The sequence below is a fragment of the Mus pahari genome, chromosome 20 (assembly GCF_900095145.1).
Source record: "Mus pahari chromosome 20, PAHARI_EIJ_v1.1, whole genome shotgun sequence".
Taxonomy (NCBI): Eukaryota; Metazoa; Chordata; class Mammalia; order Rodentia; family Muridae; genus Mus; species Mus pahari.
In genome coordinates, this window is record NC_034609.1 from 12,597,883 (window position 1) to 12,617,524 (window position 19,642).

At 51.2% G+C, this 19,642-nt stretch overlaps 1 protein-coding gene across 1 annotated transcript in view; it reads left to right on the forward strand.

Moving 5' to 3' along the window:
* The first annotated feature begins 5,469 nt into the window (after positions 1-5,469).
* The window catches only part of Adcy7 (adenylate cyclase 7), a 55,801-nt gene continuing 41,628 nt past the window's right edge, over positions 5,470-19,642 (forward strand). The window contains exon 1 of the mRNA XM_029532591.1: positions 5,470-5,656. The gene's annotated coding sequence lies outside the window, so the exon portion shown is untranslated. The remainder of the gene's footprint in view (positions 5,657-19,642) is intronic.

Below are 19,642 nucleotides of genomic sequence, written 5' to 3' on the forward strand. Positions count from 1 at the left end.
CTAGAAAGATGTCTTAATGTTTAATGTTAACATTAAAAGGGAAGGAGGAGTTGATTAAAAGCTGAAGTGGCCTCTTGAAATGGAATATCCATTTTCAGAAGATTGACCACTCAGTTTCGGCTGCGTACCTCCAGCCTGCACTTGGGGCGCCAGGAATGTGGCCTTTCTTGAGCACTCTTCAAAGGACCGTAAGGAGGGTTACGCCAGGCCTCTCAGATTAAAATCCACTTCAACACCAAGTGCTTCCAAGTACCAGGCTTAACTTCGTCCCCACAGGCGAGGAGACAGGAAAGACCCGTCTGGAGTGAGATGGAGAGCAAGGGTCTTGGGTCCTGCCAAGAAGGTGCAAAAAAGCAAATACTTGGGGGGGGGGAGGGGGAAAGTGTTGTCACAATGCCAAGGCATTCTGAATGTCTCCTCCAACTTCTAGGGGAGTCACTTCTGCCACTTCTCAGGTTTTAGGTTTTGAAATTAAGTGTTGACTTCCCAATACCCTTAAGTCTCTGGGCCCGGGGCCGCCTCTGAGAGGGTTCCTGAGTACAGTGGTTACTGTCGCGATGACTCCAAATGGCTGTTCTTATCAGCTGAGCTGTGTGATACGGTGAGTCAGGCAGGGGACTTGGGTGCTGTACCTGGAATCACACGTTCTGCGGCTGAGATGCACCCTCAGCCCCGGTTTCCTGAAGCAGTGTTTTTTATTATTCCAGACGCTTTAGTTTAGCACCTGAGCCTGAACTCCGTGGGTGTGTGAAACCTTGCAAATTAGCCAGCTGCACCAGGTGTTTTGTCACAGTCGCCCCCGGGGTCGCCTGAGGCTTCGGGCAGGTGTGCTTGAAGTGCAGGTGTTCACATGCCTGAACATCACCCTCCTCCCCGAAGCTTGCCTTCGCTTGTGCACACCACAGCTCAGCTCTGTTTCCTGGATTTCCCTCTTCATGGAGTCTTGGCTGGGTGTCTGCCCACCTTGCTTCCTGAAACACAGTGTGCAGGCTATAAACGACTGAAAGGGCTCTGCGTTTGTGTTCCATTGGACGTTTCGCGGGATACAGAGTTCTGGCTGGGAAGTGTCTCTCAGAAGCTGAAAGCATCATTTTCAGTGTCTTTAAGAAACCCAGACTGGCATGATCATTTTTCCTCTCAGAACTTTTAGGAGTTCCTCCTCTCTGCCACATTCTGAAACATTACTATATGGACAGTGAGTCTTCTCTGTTGCACAGGGTACATCTCATTATGGGGGTTCCACCTGGTGGCTCACATCCTTCAGACACCTGAGTTCTTATTTACTCCGATCTCTATGGATTTCTCAGGAATTCCACATTTGTTCAAATACTGGGTGATCTGCACAGAGAGCCTCTACTCCGTACTCATGAAGGTAAAGCCAAGGTTGCTATGGAAATGTTGATACTAGGAACATGGGATGTCTGCTGGGGAAACTTGTAGACACCCAGTACGACAGCCCTAGAGATAGCCCATGTGAGCCACAGGAGGCAAGGCTGTAGATATAGGGGCCCCTGAGGCATCTGGAGCCTTAGGGTTCACTGTGTCTTCTTGGGCTTGGAGATGTCTTTTGTCCACTCATGTGGTCATGTTCACCCATGTCCACATTTCTCTTGGCATTCTGGTCTCTGTACTCCCGCCAGAATGGCCCACTAAGCTCTGCTAACAGCTTGCTTTATCCTTCAGCACCAAACCCTTGCAGAAACTGATTATGAAGGCCTGTGGTCACCTTTACCACACCAACAGCCCCACTTCTCAGTCCCCATCGCCTAGACACGTCACTTTTCTCATTGCTATGGCCAAGCACCTGACAGAAGCAACTTCGTGGGACAGGGTTACTGTGGCCAGGGACTTCAGTCTGCCAGGTGAAGAAGGCGTGGCAGAGGGAACTGCTCACTCGGCGGTGGGACTGGGGGATCAGGAAGCAGAAAACTCAGGCCAGGCTAGAATCAGAGTGGTTATAACCTTCGAAGGCTCACCTCCTGACCTCACTTCTGCCAGGCAGGCCTCACAGACTCCTAAAACCAATGTCCCAAACATGAGCTTGTGTGTGTGTGTGTGTGTGTGTGTGTGTGTGTGTGTGTGTGTGTGATTTTATTTATGTGGGAGCTAGAGAGGTGGCTCAGCAGTTAAGAGCACCAGCTGCTTTTCCAGAGGTCCTGAGTTCAATTCCCAGCAACCACATGGTGGCGCACAACCATCTCTAATGGTATCGATGCCCTCTTCTGGTGTGTCTGAAGACAGCTAAGTGTACTCATATTATACATAAAATAAATAAAGACTTATTGTATGTTTGAGTGTTTTTGCCTACATGTATGTATATGCACCATGTGAATGTCTCATGCCTGCAGATGGTGTCAGATCCCCTGTAATTTGAAGATAGCGACAGTTGTGATCTCCATATGGGTACTAGGAACTGAACATGGGTCCTTTGCAAGAGTCACCAGTACTCTAACCATTGAGCCATCTCACCAACTCCAGACATGAACAAGTTCTACACGGCCCAGATAGAGTGCTAACAACAAGTCCAAAAGAACAACCCTGTCTGGCACAGCATGGCAAACCACAGGATTACTTACAAGAGTATGGGTGACCCCCCCCCCAGGCAGCTGCATTATTAAACAGCTGCACAGAGGATAATGTAAAACCTGCATAGACAGGATTCCTCACTCAGCCTTCCGCCTCCTGACAGCACTTTCCCAGACCACACAGCCAGGCATATACACAGCTGTGGTGTGGCTGGGCCTGTGCACCCCATAACTATAGCTCTGGAGGTGGAGGTGATGGGGACAAACAGACACTTAGAGTTCACTGGCCAGCTACTCTAGCCAAACATAATTTCAGGCCCAGTGAGAGACCCTTTCTCTTTTCTTTCTTTTCTCCATCTTGTTCTTTTTGTTCTTCTTGCTATTCTTGTTATTCTTGTTCTTGTTCTTGTCGTCGTCGTCTTCCTCCTCTCCCTCCTCCTCCTCCTCTTTCTCCTCCTTCTCCTTCTTTGGCTTTTTCGAGACAGGGTTTCTCTGTGTAGCCCTGGCTGTCCTGGAACTCACTCTGTAGACCAAGCTGGCCTCAAACTCAGAAATCCTCCTGCCTCTGCCTTCCAAGTGCTGGGATTAAAGATGTGTGCCACCATCACCACCTGGCTGAGGGGCCCTTTCTCAAAAAATAAGGTAGATGGTCTAGAGTGATGGCTTAGGGCCTAAAAGCACCTGCCACTCTTGCAGGCGACCCAAGTTTGGTTTCCAGAACCCACATGGCAGCTCTCAATTCTAACTCCAGCTCCAGGGGCTCTGGTGCCCTCTTCTGGCCTCTGCAGGCACATACATAGATGAGGCAAAACACTCACACACAGGGGCTGGAGAGACAGCTCAGTAGTTAAGAGCACTTGTTGCTCTTTCAGAGGACTAGGGTTCTATTCCCAGTACCCACACGGCAGTTCCAGGAGGCCTGACACCTCTTCTGGCCTCTTCAAGTATTGCATCCCCAGTGTGCAGGTAACACACCCATACACCTGAACTAATTGGGGGCTGGAGAGATGGCTCGGTGGTTAAGAGCACTTGATCTTCCAGAGGTCCTGAGTCCAATTCCCAGCAACCACCTGGTGGCTCACAACCCATCTGTAGCAGGATCCAATACCCTCTTATGAAGGCAGCTATAGTGTACTCTTATACATAAAATAAACAATTTTTGAGACAGGGTTTCTCTGTATAGTCCTAGTTGTCCTGGAACTCACTCTGTAGAACAGGCTGGCCTCGAACTCAGAAATCCGCCTGCCTCCGCCTCCCAAGGGCTGGGATTAAAGGCGTGCGCCACTACCGCCTGGCTAAACAATTCTTTTTTTTTTTTTTTTTTTAAAGCCTTTTTAAAAACCTTAGAAAGTCAAGCACCCCATGCTACTGTGCTGAGTAAGAAACTCAGACGCACCCGACCCCGTGACTGCCTCCACTGTACTTTTGGGAGACTCTAGTATTGGTCACTGCTTGAACATAATTACTGACTGGCGTCAGAGTGTCCCATCAGGCTGCCATAGGGATGTCCACAGGAGAGGTAAGGATTGTGACAGTGCCATGTGGGTTGGTGGTGTGTGCTGAAGCAAGCATCCTGTTGCGATCCCAATCTCCAGCTCTGATTTCCCGTCTGCTGTCAGACTGGTCACAGGCCTGTGTGATAATGACGTAAAATGACAGAGACCTAAGACGTAGCGTCATTCCCATCCTACCAAAAGAGTGACAGGCTCCTTGCAGTCTGCTTAGAAAGGCCAGAGGATATGCCACCTCTGCACCAAGCCACCCCTCCCCGCCACCATAGAGTTCTGGGACCAATTAGGAGGGCTCCCCTGTACTCCAGCTTTTGTTGATATGGTGGAACTGCTGAGGTTCCGATGGGAGTGGCCATCTGACCACCATCATGGGCTCATCTCTTGGGAACCTAGGCCAGGGCTCTTAGTGAGTGTCTTAGTCAGGGTTTTACTGCTGTGAACAGACACCATGGCCAAGTCAAGTCTTATAAAGGACAACAATTAACTGGGGCTGGCTTTCAGGTCCATTATCATCAAGGTGGGAGCAGGGCAGCATCTAGGCAGGCATGGTGCAGGCAGAGGTGAGAGTTCTACATCTTCATCTGAAGATGGAAGACTGACTTCCAGGCAGCTAGGGTGAGGGTCTTAAAGGCCACACCTCCTACTAGTGCCACTCCCTGGGCCAAGCATATACATACCACCACAGTGAGGAAACCAGCAGACTCCAATCTAGATAGCAAGTGTCACCTTGGCCGTGTCTCTGTGGCATGCCAGAAGCAATGGCTGGCCAGTCTCAGGGAGGCTAGGCAGACTTGCAGATCACACAGGATCTCGCAGATCTCACCAAGGCTGTGTTGGCTTTGGAAAAAAAAAAAGTGCACAGCAAATGGGCACTTCATCAGTGTGAAAAGCCTTTCACAGACACAAGGATGCGGGGGCAGCAGGCTTGGGAAGGGTTCACAGTTGAATGACCTGCTGAGCAGGCTTGCTGGTGGCTCAGAGTAGCACCTTCTTGTTTGCCCAGCCTCAGAAACAAAGTAGATTTTCTTCTCTTTCCAACTCTGGTGCCCCACCCCAGGTAATAGGGGTCACTACGAAGTTATACACCAACGTTATTTTGCTGGCTTTGTCCTTCAGGTCAGTAGAGTTGTGCCTGTAGGACAGATGAACGGGTGGTTCTCGCCTCAAACGGTCCTAGGAGATTGAGGTTGGAGCATCTTCCTTTAGCAGGAAAACATTGGTTGCAGCCTGGAGCCTTCCAGAAACAGGGGCGTGGCCAGAGGGCAGGCGAGATCTGGAGGAAAGCGGCTGAGACATCACTCTCTGGTCTCCTCCGAGGTGGGAATGGGCTGGGCGCCGTGGACCACGTGGGAGAGGTACTTTGGGAACCCGGAGATGAGCTCTGGCTGGTGACCTAAGGCTGCGGGCGTGGCTCTCTCTTGCAGACTCAGGGACACCGGAGATGGCCGAGCGCCGCAGGTAACAAGATCGGAGGCGGCTACCCCAGGGACCGTGTGGGGACGTGCCCGAGATCCCCAGCCAGCGCCCCGCACGGTCAGTGTGACCAGCTGGGGGCGCCCCGGCTCTCGCGCTCGCCGGCGGGAACTCCAGAGAGCCCGGGCCCTCGGCGGTGGTTGGCAGGTGAGTGCGAGCGCGGGCCAGGAAGCCCCTGGGCAGGGGCGACGGGGGTGGCTGTGGGGTCCTTGCCTCCGATCCCGCGGGACAGGACACACAGGGTGGTCCTGGGAGGCTCGGCCCGCGCTTCTCCGACCGGGGCACGGGATCCAGGCAGGCCGCCTCCGACCCGCGCTTCCCTTCTGAAGCTTTCTTCCCAGCCTGGTGGAGACGTGGGAGGCGCGAGGCTCTGGACCACCGGGGTGCCCGTTGCCGCACACCCCCCCCCCCTTGGCTCTTGGTGGCAGGGAATATCTGCTCTGTGGCTGGGGGGTAGGGGGTGGGTGTTTGTTAGCTAGGGGTCTAGGTGATCTGCTTAGAGTGACTAAGGGACATGTTCATGAAGAGCCATCATCCAGCTGGAGCCATCAGAAAGCTGGGCCCCTCAACCCTGCGAAGAGGTTGGGGGTTCGCAGTGAGCCGAGTGGGGACCCCCACAGGCTCCACATGCCTTCCACCGGAAGGAAATAACAAGGTGCTGAGGACCTGGCTAGCGCTTGGATGCCTTTCTCAGGGTAGCTGCTCTCCTAAAGAGGCCCAACCCAGAGCCAAAGCTGGAGAAAGAGTAGGACCAGAGTCCGGGATGCTGGATGGAGGATAGGATACAACCAGTAGGGCTGCCTAGCCTGCGGAGTGGCTCAGGGGACTGGCTGGGCAGCCAGCTTTAGGCTCGCAGAGGAGGGAACTGTTGGAGTGGATGCTGCTCTTACAAGTGCCCCGGGCCTCATATCGTAGGGCAGCTTGTACATTGGTGACTTGGAGTTTGGTTGGACAAAGATCAGTCCCTAGATCTGTGAGGAGACAGGACCACTTGGAAGCAGCTGCTGGGCCTACGCAGACTGGCAGGCAGTCTCCCTTGGATGAGTTGGGTCATGATCTGTGTGGACAGGTATCTCAGAGCTGTCTCCTGTGGTACTGAATAGAGGGTCCTCAGGTACTAGGTCATCTTGGGGTTCCATGTCCTTGGGATTTGGGGAGTAGATTATCTTCTGGGGCCTTCTACAGAGGAGGCCTGGGGGAGGCTGAGTCCTCCACTACCGAAGGGTCCTGGACATGCCTTGTACCAATGTACGGTGAGTTAGGGAAGGCTGGACTCAGCAGCCCCACTGACAGTCCGGAAGGCTGAGTGAAGCCAGGCGTAAAGCCCAGCCTTCCGACTTTCTCATCTAGTTCTGACGTGATGCTGCCGTGTCTGACCTGTGAACCGAACTCCCATGCCCAAAGGCAGAGTCTCCAGTAAAGCTGAGATCATCTGAGGGGGGGAAAGGCCATATTGCTTGCCCAATGCCTGCCTGGCCACCTCTCCCTTCTTCTGGTACCTTCTGTGCACTGCATCTCAGTTCTTGGATGCCCTTCTTTCGTGACGGGCCATAGGGGGGTTGGCCTGAGTTCCCCTTCCTGAAGGAACCTCAGTCACTCTACCAGCAGGGCAGGCGGGTGAGTTAAGTTAGTCTCAGGTGGTCCCGCCCTCCAGAGGTCACTGGATGATAGGGAAGGCAGGGTGGCTTGTCCTTGTCCCCTGTGGTCACACTGCAGCCCGGCTCATCTGTGGAGTGTGGTCTTTGTGGAGGAATCTTTGGAGAAGTTCGTCGAGGTCATTTATCTGTCTTAGGCGGTGTTTTCAAGACGTCAGAGTCGGGGGAGGAGAGGCCAATCTTTTTCCATCTATGTTCATTCTGGGGAGTTTGCTATAGCAGTCCTGGGCATGTGACACTTGGCTTTGCATGAAGCTGGGGCATCTGCTAGAGCTCCCCACGGTGAGGTCATGAGGTGTTTTAGTCCCAACAGAAAGACCTGGGACACAGGCAGAAGGCCTGGCCCGAGGGTCCGCCTGTCGAGCTATGCAGAGCTGGGTCTGGGATGTGTGTGTGCTGTGTCCTCTGCTGGGAGGAGGCTGAACAGAGGGTAGATGGGGAGATAACTGAGGGCCGGCAGATTTCCTTCCTGAGGCCAAGGATGGAGGTGGCAAGGTTAGTGACAGCTTTCATTTGAGAGCCAGTGCTTCCTGGTCCCCAGAAGGATGAGTGGGGGTCTGGTTTAGGTTCTGGGGTGACTCCCTTGCCCTGTCCGCTGGGCTCTGGGCACTGGCACACAGTCCCCCTCCGAGGCAGCTGAATGTGTGGGCTCAGCCCAGCGACGCCCACTGTTCTCCCCCGATGCTCCAGGCTGAACCTCCCTATATGCTCTGCAGTTATGACTGCTTCCTTGCCCCCACCTTCCAGCCTTTGCTCTGGAGTTTTCCCCTCTCCGGCTGCGCGTCTCTAGCCTGCTTCGGAAAGTCTTCAGATCCTGGCTTTAGAGATGGTCTCCTCATCAGCCTGGCTGGTCTGTGGGTCAGGCAAGTGATGTGGAGCTCTTGGGAATTCAGGCGCTGTCTGCGGGGTGTGCATCCTCTTTTGCCTTTTGAGCATAGCGGCCTGGGCTGCTGTTGCTGCTCTAGGAGGAGAAAAGGCAAGGGTTGTGGAGATAGCTCAGTCAGTAAAGCACATGATGGCCCGAGTTTAATCCCCAGAACTAGAAAAGCTGGATGGGTCAGGTGTGGTGGCACACTCGAGTGACAGAGGCAGGTGGGTCTCTGTGTTCTGGGTCAGCCCGGTCTACAGAGGAGTTCTGGACCCAGCAGGGCTATGTTGAGCCCCACCTCACCCCCCCCCTCTCAGTTTTTCATGAAGGTTTCTGCTCTGTAGACTAGGCTGTCCTTGAACTCAGAGATTCATCTGCCTCTGTCTCCCCAAGTGCTGGAATTAAAGGTGTGCTTTACTACCTCCCGCCTGACAGACTTCATCTCAAAAAAAACAACAAACCAGCCAGGCGGTAGTGACGCACGCCTTTAATCCCAGCACTCGGGAGGCAGAGGCAGGCGGATTTCTGAGTTCGAGGCCAGCCTGGTCTACAGAGTGAGTTCCAGGACAACCAGGGCTACACAGAGAAACCCTGTCTCAAAACAAACAAACAAGCAAACAAACACCAACAAACCACTCCACACCATCCCACACCACAGCACAGCACAGCACACACCACACTACACCACACCAAAAAGCTGAGCGATGTGTCACACACACACTTGTAAAGCCAGCACAAGAGGGACAGAGACGGACAGATCCCTGGGGTTTGCCGGCCATTCAGTCTTGCCTGTGGGTTCCAGGGCAGTGGGAAAGTCTGTTTTAAGAAACACGGTGGGTCTGAGAAGTAGACACATATGTTTGACTTCTGACCTTTACTTGTGATGTATGTACTCGTCCCACCCCCATATCCCTTACATCCAAACAAGAAAAGGCAGGTACCCCTGTCCCAGTGGAAATCTTCTCTGCCTGAGGACAGTGTTGATCTTCCAATGGCTAACTGGGGACACAGAATGAGGAGGTGGCACATGGCCAGGTATATAGCCAGGTGTGGGAGCTGAGCAGGACACCAGGTAGTATGCACAGAAAGCTGCTTCTTAATGGCCACCTGCTGAGTGACATGGCTGTGCACAGCTGCCACCTGCTGCAGAGGGAGCCCGGTCCCAGCTGCTTACAACGGAGGGGAGGTGGCTGTTAGCACGGTGAGGCTTGGAGAGAAGTGTACAGCAGTCCTGAGGGGTACCCCCTTGAGCTTAATCCCCCACTCCTCTTTTCTTGTAGTGTGACTCTGGGCGAGCAATCTCTCTGAGCTAGGCTTCTCGTCTGTAAAATGGAGAGAGTAAGAATTAAGGTCTGTGGACCAGCTCTGGCTGAAGGATGGGAAAGAGACCTGGGAGTGAGCTGCAGCATGGGAGCCTGGGACTGAGAAAGCTGGAAAGGCCATGACAGCGGCGTACTGGAAATGAGATACAGATGTTTTATGATAAGAGCCATGTGATGGATAGTGGGGCATTTGTCTAGCTTGCGCCAAGCCCTGGGTTCTATCCTAGCACCTCAAAAAACACACACGTGTACACACACACACACACACACACACACACACACACACTCACAGTGCTCGCATGCATATGTGTGCACACACATGTACACTCACGCATATACTCTCATGTACACACATGAACATACATACACTCTCACACACACACACATTTTTGGATGTACATACACACAGTCACTCTCTCGTGTGTGCATGCACACACACACATGCTTGCGCGTGTGCACGTACACACACACAGGTATACATACAAGCACACACACTCACATACAGGTATACACAAGCACACACACCTACACACAGGTATTCACACAAGCACACACACCCACACACAGGTATTCACACAAGCACACACACCCACACACAGGTATTCACACAAGCACACACACTCACACACAGGTATTCACACAAGCACACACACTCACACACAGGTATACACACTTACACATGCTTACACATGCTTACACATGCTTACACACACAGGTATACACACACAGCTATTAAAGAGATCTATACAGACAGACAATAAGGAAAACAGAACAACTATACAAATCAGCAGAAAGAGTAGAGAATTCTTTAAGACTTTCCTGAAATTTTTATTCTCCTTATTTTAACACACCACAAGTTGATGAATTTGTGATATTTTGCTCTACCTGCTGAATGCTGGGATGGCAGACATGCGCATTCTCTTGAACTCTGAAAAGACTAGCTTTAGTGTTGTTCTATCGCTAGCCTGGGCTAAGTATGTCCTGTCTCATTGTCAAAATAACTTGAAAGGCAGGTCTTAATTCTCGGTGTTGTAGGCAGGTCACAGCCGTTAAAACCCAGATAGGTCACTTGGTTTGCCCAGGTCTACAGAGCAGACTCCAGGACATCCTTAATAGGAACCCAGGAAGGCTTAGGTTTTTTTTTTGATCGATTGTTACACAACTTTATACAAAACTACCATTTTCTCTTTTGCCAGCTCAGACACCTAAGCGCAGTGGCAATCGCTCTTTACATTCAGGCTTTAGCTAGCTAGCCAGAGTTTTATGTGTGGACCCCCACCACTCTCCCCAGCCACCTAGCCAAGCCCAGCCTGTCTTGCTGGTCAGTCAGGAGCTGTCCTCCGTCACTGGCTGTGAGTAGCATGGGCTCTGGGGAGTGTTGTATTCCCAGCTCTCCTTTGGTCCTGATCACAGCTCAGACTGTATACTTGTCTCCCTATATAGGACTCATGTGAGGTTATTAGTCCCTGGTCCCTCACCAGGGGTGGCTGAGGCCGGTACTTACAGAGGGCCCAGGCTGTGGGTTTGCCTTACCTTGGCTTACATAGGAAGTAGCTACGTCTTTTTCTGAGCTTCTGGGTTATTTTCTGTAAAATGGGGACACATACATCTGAGGCCTCCTTCAAGGGCCACTCTGCCAATGAGGAAAGAAGGGCTTTGGACATAGCTGGTCTAACAGCTTGGGGACAGGGTCTTTAGGCGGGAGAGGAGCTCGTGGCAGGAGTGGTGGCCACAGGCATGGTGTATGTGGCCCTATGCGGGTGCACTGCAGTTTCTACCTCATAGAGGAGGGACTGGGCCCTGTGAAGGTGGAGAGGGGCTTCAGTTGGTGGCTGTGGGGTGTGACAGACAGGGAAACTGGTTTTATGACCCCCAGGAGTCTTTAACCAGGCCACAGTTGTGATGAGTGGATGTGGGAGCACCTTCTGCCTTATGGCTGGAAGGTTTTGTATCGTGGTCCTTATCTTGGGTTGGCTTTCATTACTAAATTCTGGAAACATCCCAACTTGATTATTGAAATAAAAAGTCAGAAGCCACGGAGATAATGTGGGAATAAAACCTTACAGCCACCTTTGGCTCCCCTCCTTCTGGGGGTGGTTTTTGAGATAGGGTCTTGATATGTATCTCAAGTTAGTCTTGAACTCTTGATTCTCCTGCCTCAGTCTCCCTAAGTACTAGGATTACGGGTGTGCACTAGCACGCAGGGGTTGGGTCTTTACTCTTTAAAGAAGAGCGTTGGATACTGGGATATGTCTTTTCAGCCTTTTTTTTTTTTTTTTCCCTAGACAGGGTTTCTCTGTGTAGCCCTGGCTGTCCTGGAACTCACTCTGTAGACCAGGCTGGCCTTGAACTCTTCAGCCTATTTCTTAACCTTTGGCATTTGTACCCATGAGTGCATGCACGTATGTACACACACACACACACACACACACACACACAGAGAGAGAGAGAGAGAGAGAGAGAGAGAGAGAGAGAGAGAGAGAGAGAGAGACTGAGACTTGTCCTGGTTACTCCAGAGATTGAGGCAGGAGGACCACAAGTTCAAGGACAGCTTGGACTGTAGAGCAGGTTTCAGAAAAGTCTGAACAACTTAGTGAGACCCTGTCTTGACTTAAAGGGTGAGGGCGAGCCTAGAGAGCAAGCTTTGTCAGCAAAGTGCTTGCCCGGCAAGTGTAAGGTTGTGATCGGATCTCTAGCACCTACATAAAAGGGACACACACCTGTAATGCCAAAGCTTGCTTGGGAGATAGTGGAGACAAGAGGGTCTCAGGGTGCGCTGGCCAGCCTGTCTAGCCAAGTTGGTGACCTCCATGTTCAGTGGGAAAGCCCGTCTCAAAAAAAAATATGGTGAGAACGTGACTTCGGAAGGCGTCTCAGTGCCAATAAGCCTCATATAGGGGCACATGTGCATGTATGAAATGACAGCTAGCACATGTGTGGTCCCGTACATGAACATGTACACACACACACACACACACACACACAGACAGACAGACAAATCAAACAAAATAATCAAAAGCAGGGTTGGGAATATAGTTCAGTGGCAGAGTGCTTGCCTGGCATGCGCGACGCTCTGGGTTCAGTCTCCAATACAAAAAAGGGAAAAGAGCATCAGCGATTTCCTGACTGCTCTCAAAGAAGAAGGCCCCATGACCCTGTTCTTTGTGGTGTTGGGGACTGGAGACTAGGGGTTTTCAGACAGACCAGCATTCAACCAGGGGAGTTTACTGGTTTTCCTGAGCCCTGCAGCTGGACCTTAAGAGTGTTCCCAATATTTTTCAAATTTGTATTTTTATTTATGCTCATGTATATGTGGTGGTGGTGGTGGTGAGAGGGAGCTGTCTGCATGTGAGTGCAGGTGCCCGCAAAGGCAGGAGGCAGGAGGTATTGGATCTGCTGGAGCTGGGGTTCAGGCGGTTGTGGGTGGCCGAGAGCATGTATGCGAGAGCAGCCTGTACTCTTAAATGCTAAGCTGTCGCTTCAGCCACCATCTGCTCGAACGGCCAGCAGCCATATCCTTGCATACAGTGGGAAACCCTTTTTAGACTAAGCTAAAATGGGTCCCTTTCTTGACACAGCAGTGGCCGCAGACAAGCACCGGTTTATGTTAAGTTACATCTGGGGTGTGGACATTGCATGCTCTGAGGGCTTTCTGCTACCTGGTAAGCTCCTTTGTGGTTGGAGGTTGAGACGGGGAGGAAGAACTCCTGAGAGCGGGCTCTGCCAGGACAGGCATGAGATGATGTTAGGACTGGACCCTGTAATCTGAGCCCAACAGATGAGGTGCAGTACGGGGGCGGGGTAGGGGGGAAGGTAGTGCTCTGATTGACAGGTGATGAAGAGACAGAGGCTCTGCAAACTGCTGTACTTCCAGAAAGACCATCTTGAAGGCTGCGGGAGGCTATGTTGGTCTGCCTTGCTCCCAACGAGAGGGAAGCAAGGCACACTGGTTGAGGTCCTATTGAGTCACCGTCCCTGTCCTCACCTGTAGAAGGGGCTAAAAGTCACTGGGATGAGCCACCAGGTACCAGAGCTCCAATGGGGATGTGTTTTACCATTTCATTATGGACAAATGAGCGTGTGCAAAAGAATATGGTCATGCCACAGACTCATCCGCAGCCTACACAGCCCAGCTAGCCTCGAGTCATCTCCACCCACACACTTCCCCTTCCAGACAACGGATCACTTCATCCGTAGAAGTTGGAGTCTGTTCCGTTTTATAAACAGATAATAATTCTGGAGCACACATGACCCTCAAATCTGTTCGCACTGATAAAGGAATGCAGTAAATTTCAGGGGGCAGACTCCACACACACACCTCAATCAGCGGAGTTTCTACACACTCACAGGGACCTAGCCAGAGAAGAAATAAATCCCACTGGTAATAGCATCACAGCCTAGGAGAGTCTTAGCTCTGTAGACTTTATCTGAAGTGTATCAAGGACTGATGAAAGAAACAGAACCAAATAATAGATGGAAATATATCCCATGTTCATGGATTGGAAGGATTCATACTGTTAAAATGTTCAAATCACCCCAGATTGAGTATAACCTCTATAAAAATTCCAACAACAGTTTTCACAGAAATAGGAAAAAAATACTGCAAAATTCATGTACAACCATAAGTGACCCCAAATAGTCAAAGTTATCTCAAGCAAAAAGACTCAGGCTAAAGATGCTCCACGTCTTGGTTTTAAACTATGCTACAAAACTTATGAAATTAAAACAGTATGGTGCTAGCACAATGGAACTGGATAGGGAACGCCCAGTAGTGAATCTGTGTATTATGACTGGTTCCCACCAGATGCCAGAAATACACAAAGGGACAAGGACAGCGAAACTATAAGAGTATGAAATTAGGTTGTAAGACACACACACACACACACACACACACACACACACACACACACCACAACACACACACAGAGCCCAAAGGTCAAGAGGCATACAAAACTTCTTGAAGAAGAGAGAGAAGGGGGGCTGGGAAAAATCTGGATTTTAATCTTAGGTTATGGGGTCACATCAGACTAAAGTTTCTGCATGGGCAAGGAGGCAGCCATGGGAAGAGATGGTGTGAGAACTAGGAAATATTTGCCAGGTGAACATCTAAGAAGGGGTTAATGTCCAAATTATATGAGATAGTAGAATAATAGCAAGAAACTAAAGAGCCTTATTTAAAATGGGCAGAGGGCATGCACGGACATGAGGCTACCAGTGGACAACAGACACACACGGATATGCCCGTTAGTCATCAGGGAAGCATACAGGTAAAACCACAAGGAGAGGCTACGTCACACCTGTCAGAATGGCTATTAGCAAAACGATGACAGATGACTGTGGAGATAGGAAACCCTTGTACAGTGCTGGTGGGAATGGAGTCAGTGCGGCCATTACTGCACACCGAGAGGAGGCGTCTCAAGAAACCAGGAGCAGAGCTAACACACGATCCAGCACTGGGTATGTAGCCAAAACTCTTGAAATCGGTTTGCTAAAGAGACGCTGTCAACATTCCCATGTCTGTAGCTAATCCATCCATCATTGGGAGGCACAGAGGCAGCCTCCCTTCCCATCAGCAGATACATGGTGGAGATATTTGATACATAGTTATACCATTAACTAGTATGTAGCCTATAAAAGGAAGACATTTGATTATTGACAATAGTCAGGAAAGGCCAGGAAGCACAAGTCCTGCCCACTTTCACCTCTTTGTGGGGTACAAAATAATCAAATTCAGAAGTAAGGGGGGGCAGCAGGCCTCTTGATTAGATGGAACACTTTATTCAAGAAAGCAACGGCCCAATACAGTGATTACTGTTCATAATGTGCATGTTGGACTTACGGGGACTTTCAAATGCTCTACCAGGGCCGGGTGTGGTGGCGCAAGCCTTTAATCCCAGCACTCGGGAGGCAGAGGCAGGCAGATTTCTGAGTTCGAGGCCAGCCTGGTCGACAGAGTGAGTTCCAGGACAGCCAGAGTTATACAGAGAAACCCTGTCTCAAAAAAAAAAAAAACAAAAAAAAAAAAAACAAAAAAAAAAATGCTCTACCAGGAAAAACAACCAATTCTGAGATGGACACCACTGCTTGTGCTGTAGGTGCTCTGGTATTCAGGGGACAGAGCAGAGGCAGAGGTGCCCTGAGGCAGGAGGATCTCTAGAAGTTCGAGGCCAGCCTAGTCTACCCAGTGAGTTTCAGGACAGCCAGAGTTATGTAATGAGACCCTGTCTCAAAAAAACAAAACTAAGGGTTGGAGAGATGGCTCAGCGGTTAAGAGCACTGACTGCTCTTCCAGAGCGCCTGAGTTCAATTCCCAGCAACCACATGGTGGCTCGTAATGATCTGTAATGGGATCGATGCCCTCTTCTGGTGTGTCTGAAGACAGTGACAGTGTGTTTGCATATATAAAATAGATAAGTCTTTTTAAAAAAATCTTTAGGGGCTGGTGAGATGGCTCAGTGGGTAAGAGCACCCGACTGCTCTTCCGAAGGTCCAGAGTTCAAATCCCAGCAACCGCATGGTGGCTCATAACCATCCGTAACGAGATCTGACGCCCTCTTCTGGAGCGTCTGAAGACAGCTACAGTGTACTTACATATAATAAATAAATAAATCTTTAAAAAAACAAAAAACAAAAAACCATCTTTTAAAAAAAAAATCTTTAAAAAAAACAAAAACAAAACAGAAGCTCATCTCCAGATGAGCCTTGTCCCTGCCGTATTTCTCATTTGCTGCACGCATGTGGGTGGTGCTCATCTGCCCGCCTCACTGGTGACTGAGTTGGTAGAATGTTTGCCCAGTATCCCGGAGGCTCTGGGTTCTATCTACACTACATAAACAGGGTGTGTGTGGCAGGGAAGGCCACAGGATTAGGAGTTCAAGATCACACTTGGCACCATAGTGTTCAAGGCCAGCCTGGACTAGAGACCTTTTCTTAAAAGACAAAATAAAATAAAAAAGGCTCATTGCTGACATACAGTCATAATTTTTAAGGCCTAGAATATCTTCTTCTGATTTTTTTTTTCCTATGTGGTCCTGGGTGTGATTTTTTTTTTTTTCCTGTGTAGAGCTGGGTGTGAACCCAGGGCCTGGTGCACACCAGGCTGCACTCCTTGCTCGAGTTGCTTCCCGGGCTGTGTTGGAAGGGATGTGGTCCTTCCTCTCTGCCCTCCCAGGGCCATTCTGGGCTGGATCCAGGAAAGGTCAAGCACTTGGCGGAGGCCCTCCTGCCAAATCTTTCAAAGGGAAATCACACATTTGGCTGGCAGGGCCACTGCTTTCACATCTGTTCGTTTAGGCGTCTCTGCTATTACTCAACATACCGTGACCTGGGTTGCCCTCTTCCTTCTGCAAAAGCCCTGTCTCTCAGGCCTGGCCAACATCTGGTGATCATAGAGCCGTTGGGGGTGTGGCTCTCTTCTTACCTCTCCTGAGACTAGGCCAAGCAGCAGGTAGGACGTTTCTACTCAGGCGGGGGTGGGGGAACTGGGGGGTTGAGTGGGGCTGAATTTGGGAAAGCATGCTGTTTAGTGAGGTGGACATTTGGAGCAGCTGTGATGTCCACCAGCAGTTCATCCTCCTGGACCACCGGTGACTCGGAGCCTTGAGGCCCTAGCTTTTCCTTAGCACATCATGGCTTGCGTGACCCTAGTAAGTTCCTTCCCTCTGGAAACCCTGCTCTCTGCCTATGGTATGAAGGCGTAACCAGAACATTGTCTATGTGCCCAGTCTGGACAGGAAGGGATCTCTGCGTGTCCCTGAGCCCAGGCTGGGAGGAGTTGGTTTGGAAGAGGTGAGTCTAAGCAATGGAATGCCCCTCGGACCTCAGGGAAAAATCCATCTGCAGGGAAGCGGAGTGACGGGACCACAGGGTTGGCAAGCCACCTCTGACGGGCCAGCGCATAGAGTGACGGGAAGGCGACAGTGGACTGGAGGCAAGCCTGCCGCCGCCTGCAGAGTGGGTTCCGGGCGCCTGCGCTACACGGTCTTGGGAAGAATCTGCTGTAGTTCAATCTGGCAGGAACACCATGAGGTCCTGTAAATTGCTCTTGCTGGAGGGAAAGCTCCTCTTGTGGGGGCTCTGAGGCAAGGGACTAGAGGTGCTTTGGGTCCTCCTGAACAGGCAGGGCTGCCATGTGAGAGGGAAAGAGACCAGTCTCTTGGAAGTACGTCAGACACTCTGCTCCAATCCAAGGTAAAGGAAGGAAAGAAGACATACCATGCTTGGAATCGAACCTGGGGGAGCGCTGGTATGAGCCTCGCGCAGCTGGACCCAGGGGCTCCGATGGCCATGAAGACCGCTCTTTGTAGCTCTCCAGTTCTTTCATTGTGACACACTTCTCAGGCACGGTACTTACTACCTTGTCCGTTGCCATGTAGTGACTGAATAGCTTTCCCTCGGTTTCAGTGGTCAGACCTTCAGGCCTAGTGGCTCTGATTTGGGGGTCACCTGAGACTGTAGCCAGACTGCCCAGGAGGCTGCAAGCCTGATAGAAGGACTGGGGAATCTGCTCCCAAGATGACTTCTAAGAAAGAAGCCATGATGGCTTCTCTGACCTCAGAGGTCCTATGTGATTTTAGTAATCTTTTTTGTTGGTTTTTTGTTTTTGTTTTTGTTTTGTTTTGTTTGGTTTGGTTTGGTTTTTTAGTGGTTGCAAAGGGAATAAGGGATATGTCAGATCTGAATACCAGGAAGCAGGGTCCTTGGAGTCTCACAGGCCCAAAGCCTTATGAACAGCTCCTTATGGGAGCCTTGCTCCCCTATAACCCATCGTGGGTCCATCTAGATGTCCCACCCATGCCTGTCCCTTTCTTGACTCTAGCTGGTCACAAGGTCACCTTTGGCCTTCTTTCCCCAGGCCTGGGGAGATACTCAGGTTAGTGTTGCCTGTTTTCTGTGGAGGGACCTGTGGTGGTGAACCTGAGGCCCAGAAGAAGGCTTCCTGTACCTGACTTGACAGGATTTGTAGACCACGAAGGAAAGGGGCCTGGTTGGATGGCAACCTAAGGGTGGAAAGGGAGTTGGGTTGAGGGTTGGGATCTGAGGGGTTGAGAAAGGAGACTTGATCCTGAGGTACAGGTTAGCCATGTAAACTCCATGAGGAGAGTAGGCAGGAGGCAGGCTTCTGGGTTTGGAAGTGTGAGGCTAATGCCAGCCAGCATCCCTGCCTGTCTCTTTAACTGAACCCTCACAATCTCAGCCATTGGTGTAGGATTGTCTTGACTTTACAGAGGCTCACTGGAATGCTGCGGCTAGGGTGAGGTCATACACACACACACACACACACACACACACACACACACACACACACACGGAAGCTAGGCTCCATCTGTGAGGCTTCATTGCTCTAGGGCGAGGGACTGGCCTGGTGTGCGCTTCCAGCCGATTGCTCAGAGTGTGGTCAGTCCCTCGAGGGTGCTGAACCCAAGGCAGGGGAAGGAAGACAGACCGCAGCTGTGAGGCGAAGGGACTGAGTGAAGGCGGTCTCTCTCTCTCTCTCTCCTCACGCCTGCCCCTGCAGAAGCCGCCCAGAATTTGAAAGGCACCAGGGTGCTGTCCCCTGGGGCAGGGCTCCACATCTGGGTTTGACAAACTGGGTCACGCTTTTTGCTCAGCACTCAGTCTCATTTGTCGCTTGGCTGACTGACAGTTGTGCCTTGTTTGCCCCTGCCCCATCTTGGGACCCCTTTCCGTGGAGACCAAACCCTTCCTGGCATGGAGATTATTTTTCCTGAGTTGGGACCCTAGGTCTCATCATGGAACTTTTCCGGTCCGTGTACCCTGCTTGTGGTGCAGTTGTCTTCATCCTGCTGACTCCTAGCCTGGGGACTCTAGGTCTCAGTTTTGTGTCTAGCCCTGGAGAGGAGGCTGGGTGGAGCCCTGGACAGAAGGATTTAGTGGTGGGACCTGCAGAAACCAGTTTGCCTGTGTGCTGTTTCCCAGGCCCGAGGACACCGGGTTCTGGGGGAGTTAGGGGAAGATGGAACACCCTCACAGAAGGTTTGGGAGCCCTGAGGACCTGGCTCCCATAAGAAGGTCCTGCCTTACTCCCAGGGAGGGTCGAGAGGGGTGGCTGACAGTACAGCTCTGGAGTCAGGCAGAGGCGGCATGGGTTCCCAGAAAGTTGCTACTCGGAGCTCTGTTGTGCGTCCTCTGACCACCCCTGCCGCCCCACTCTGAGGAGGAGGTGGGGTCAGACAGTGGGGGAATTAATGAGTTATTCCTGTGCTGTCCAGAACACAGCAAAATGTCAGATGTGACCACAGGGGCCACCAGGGGTCAATGCTGAGAA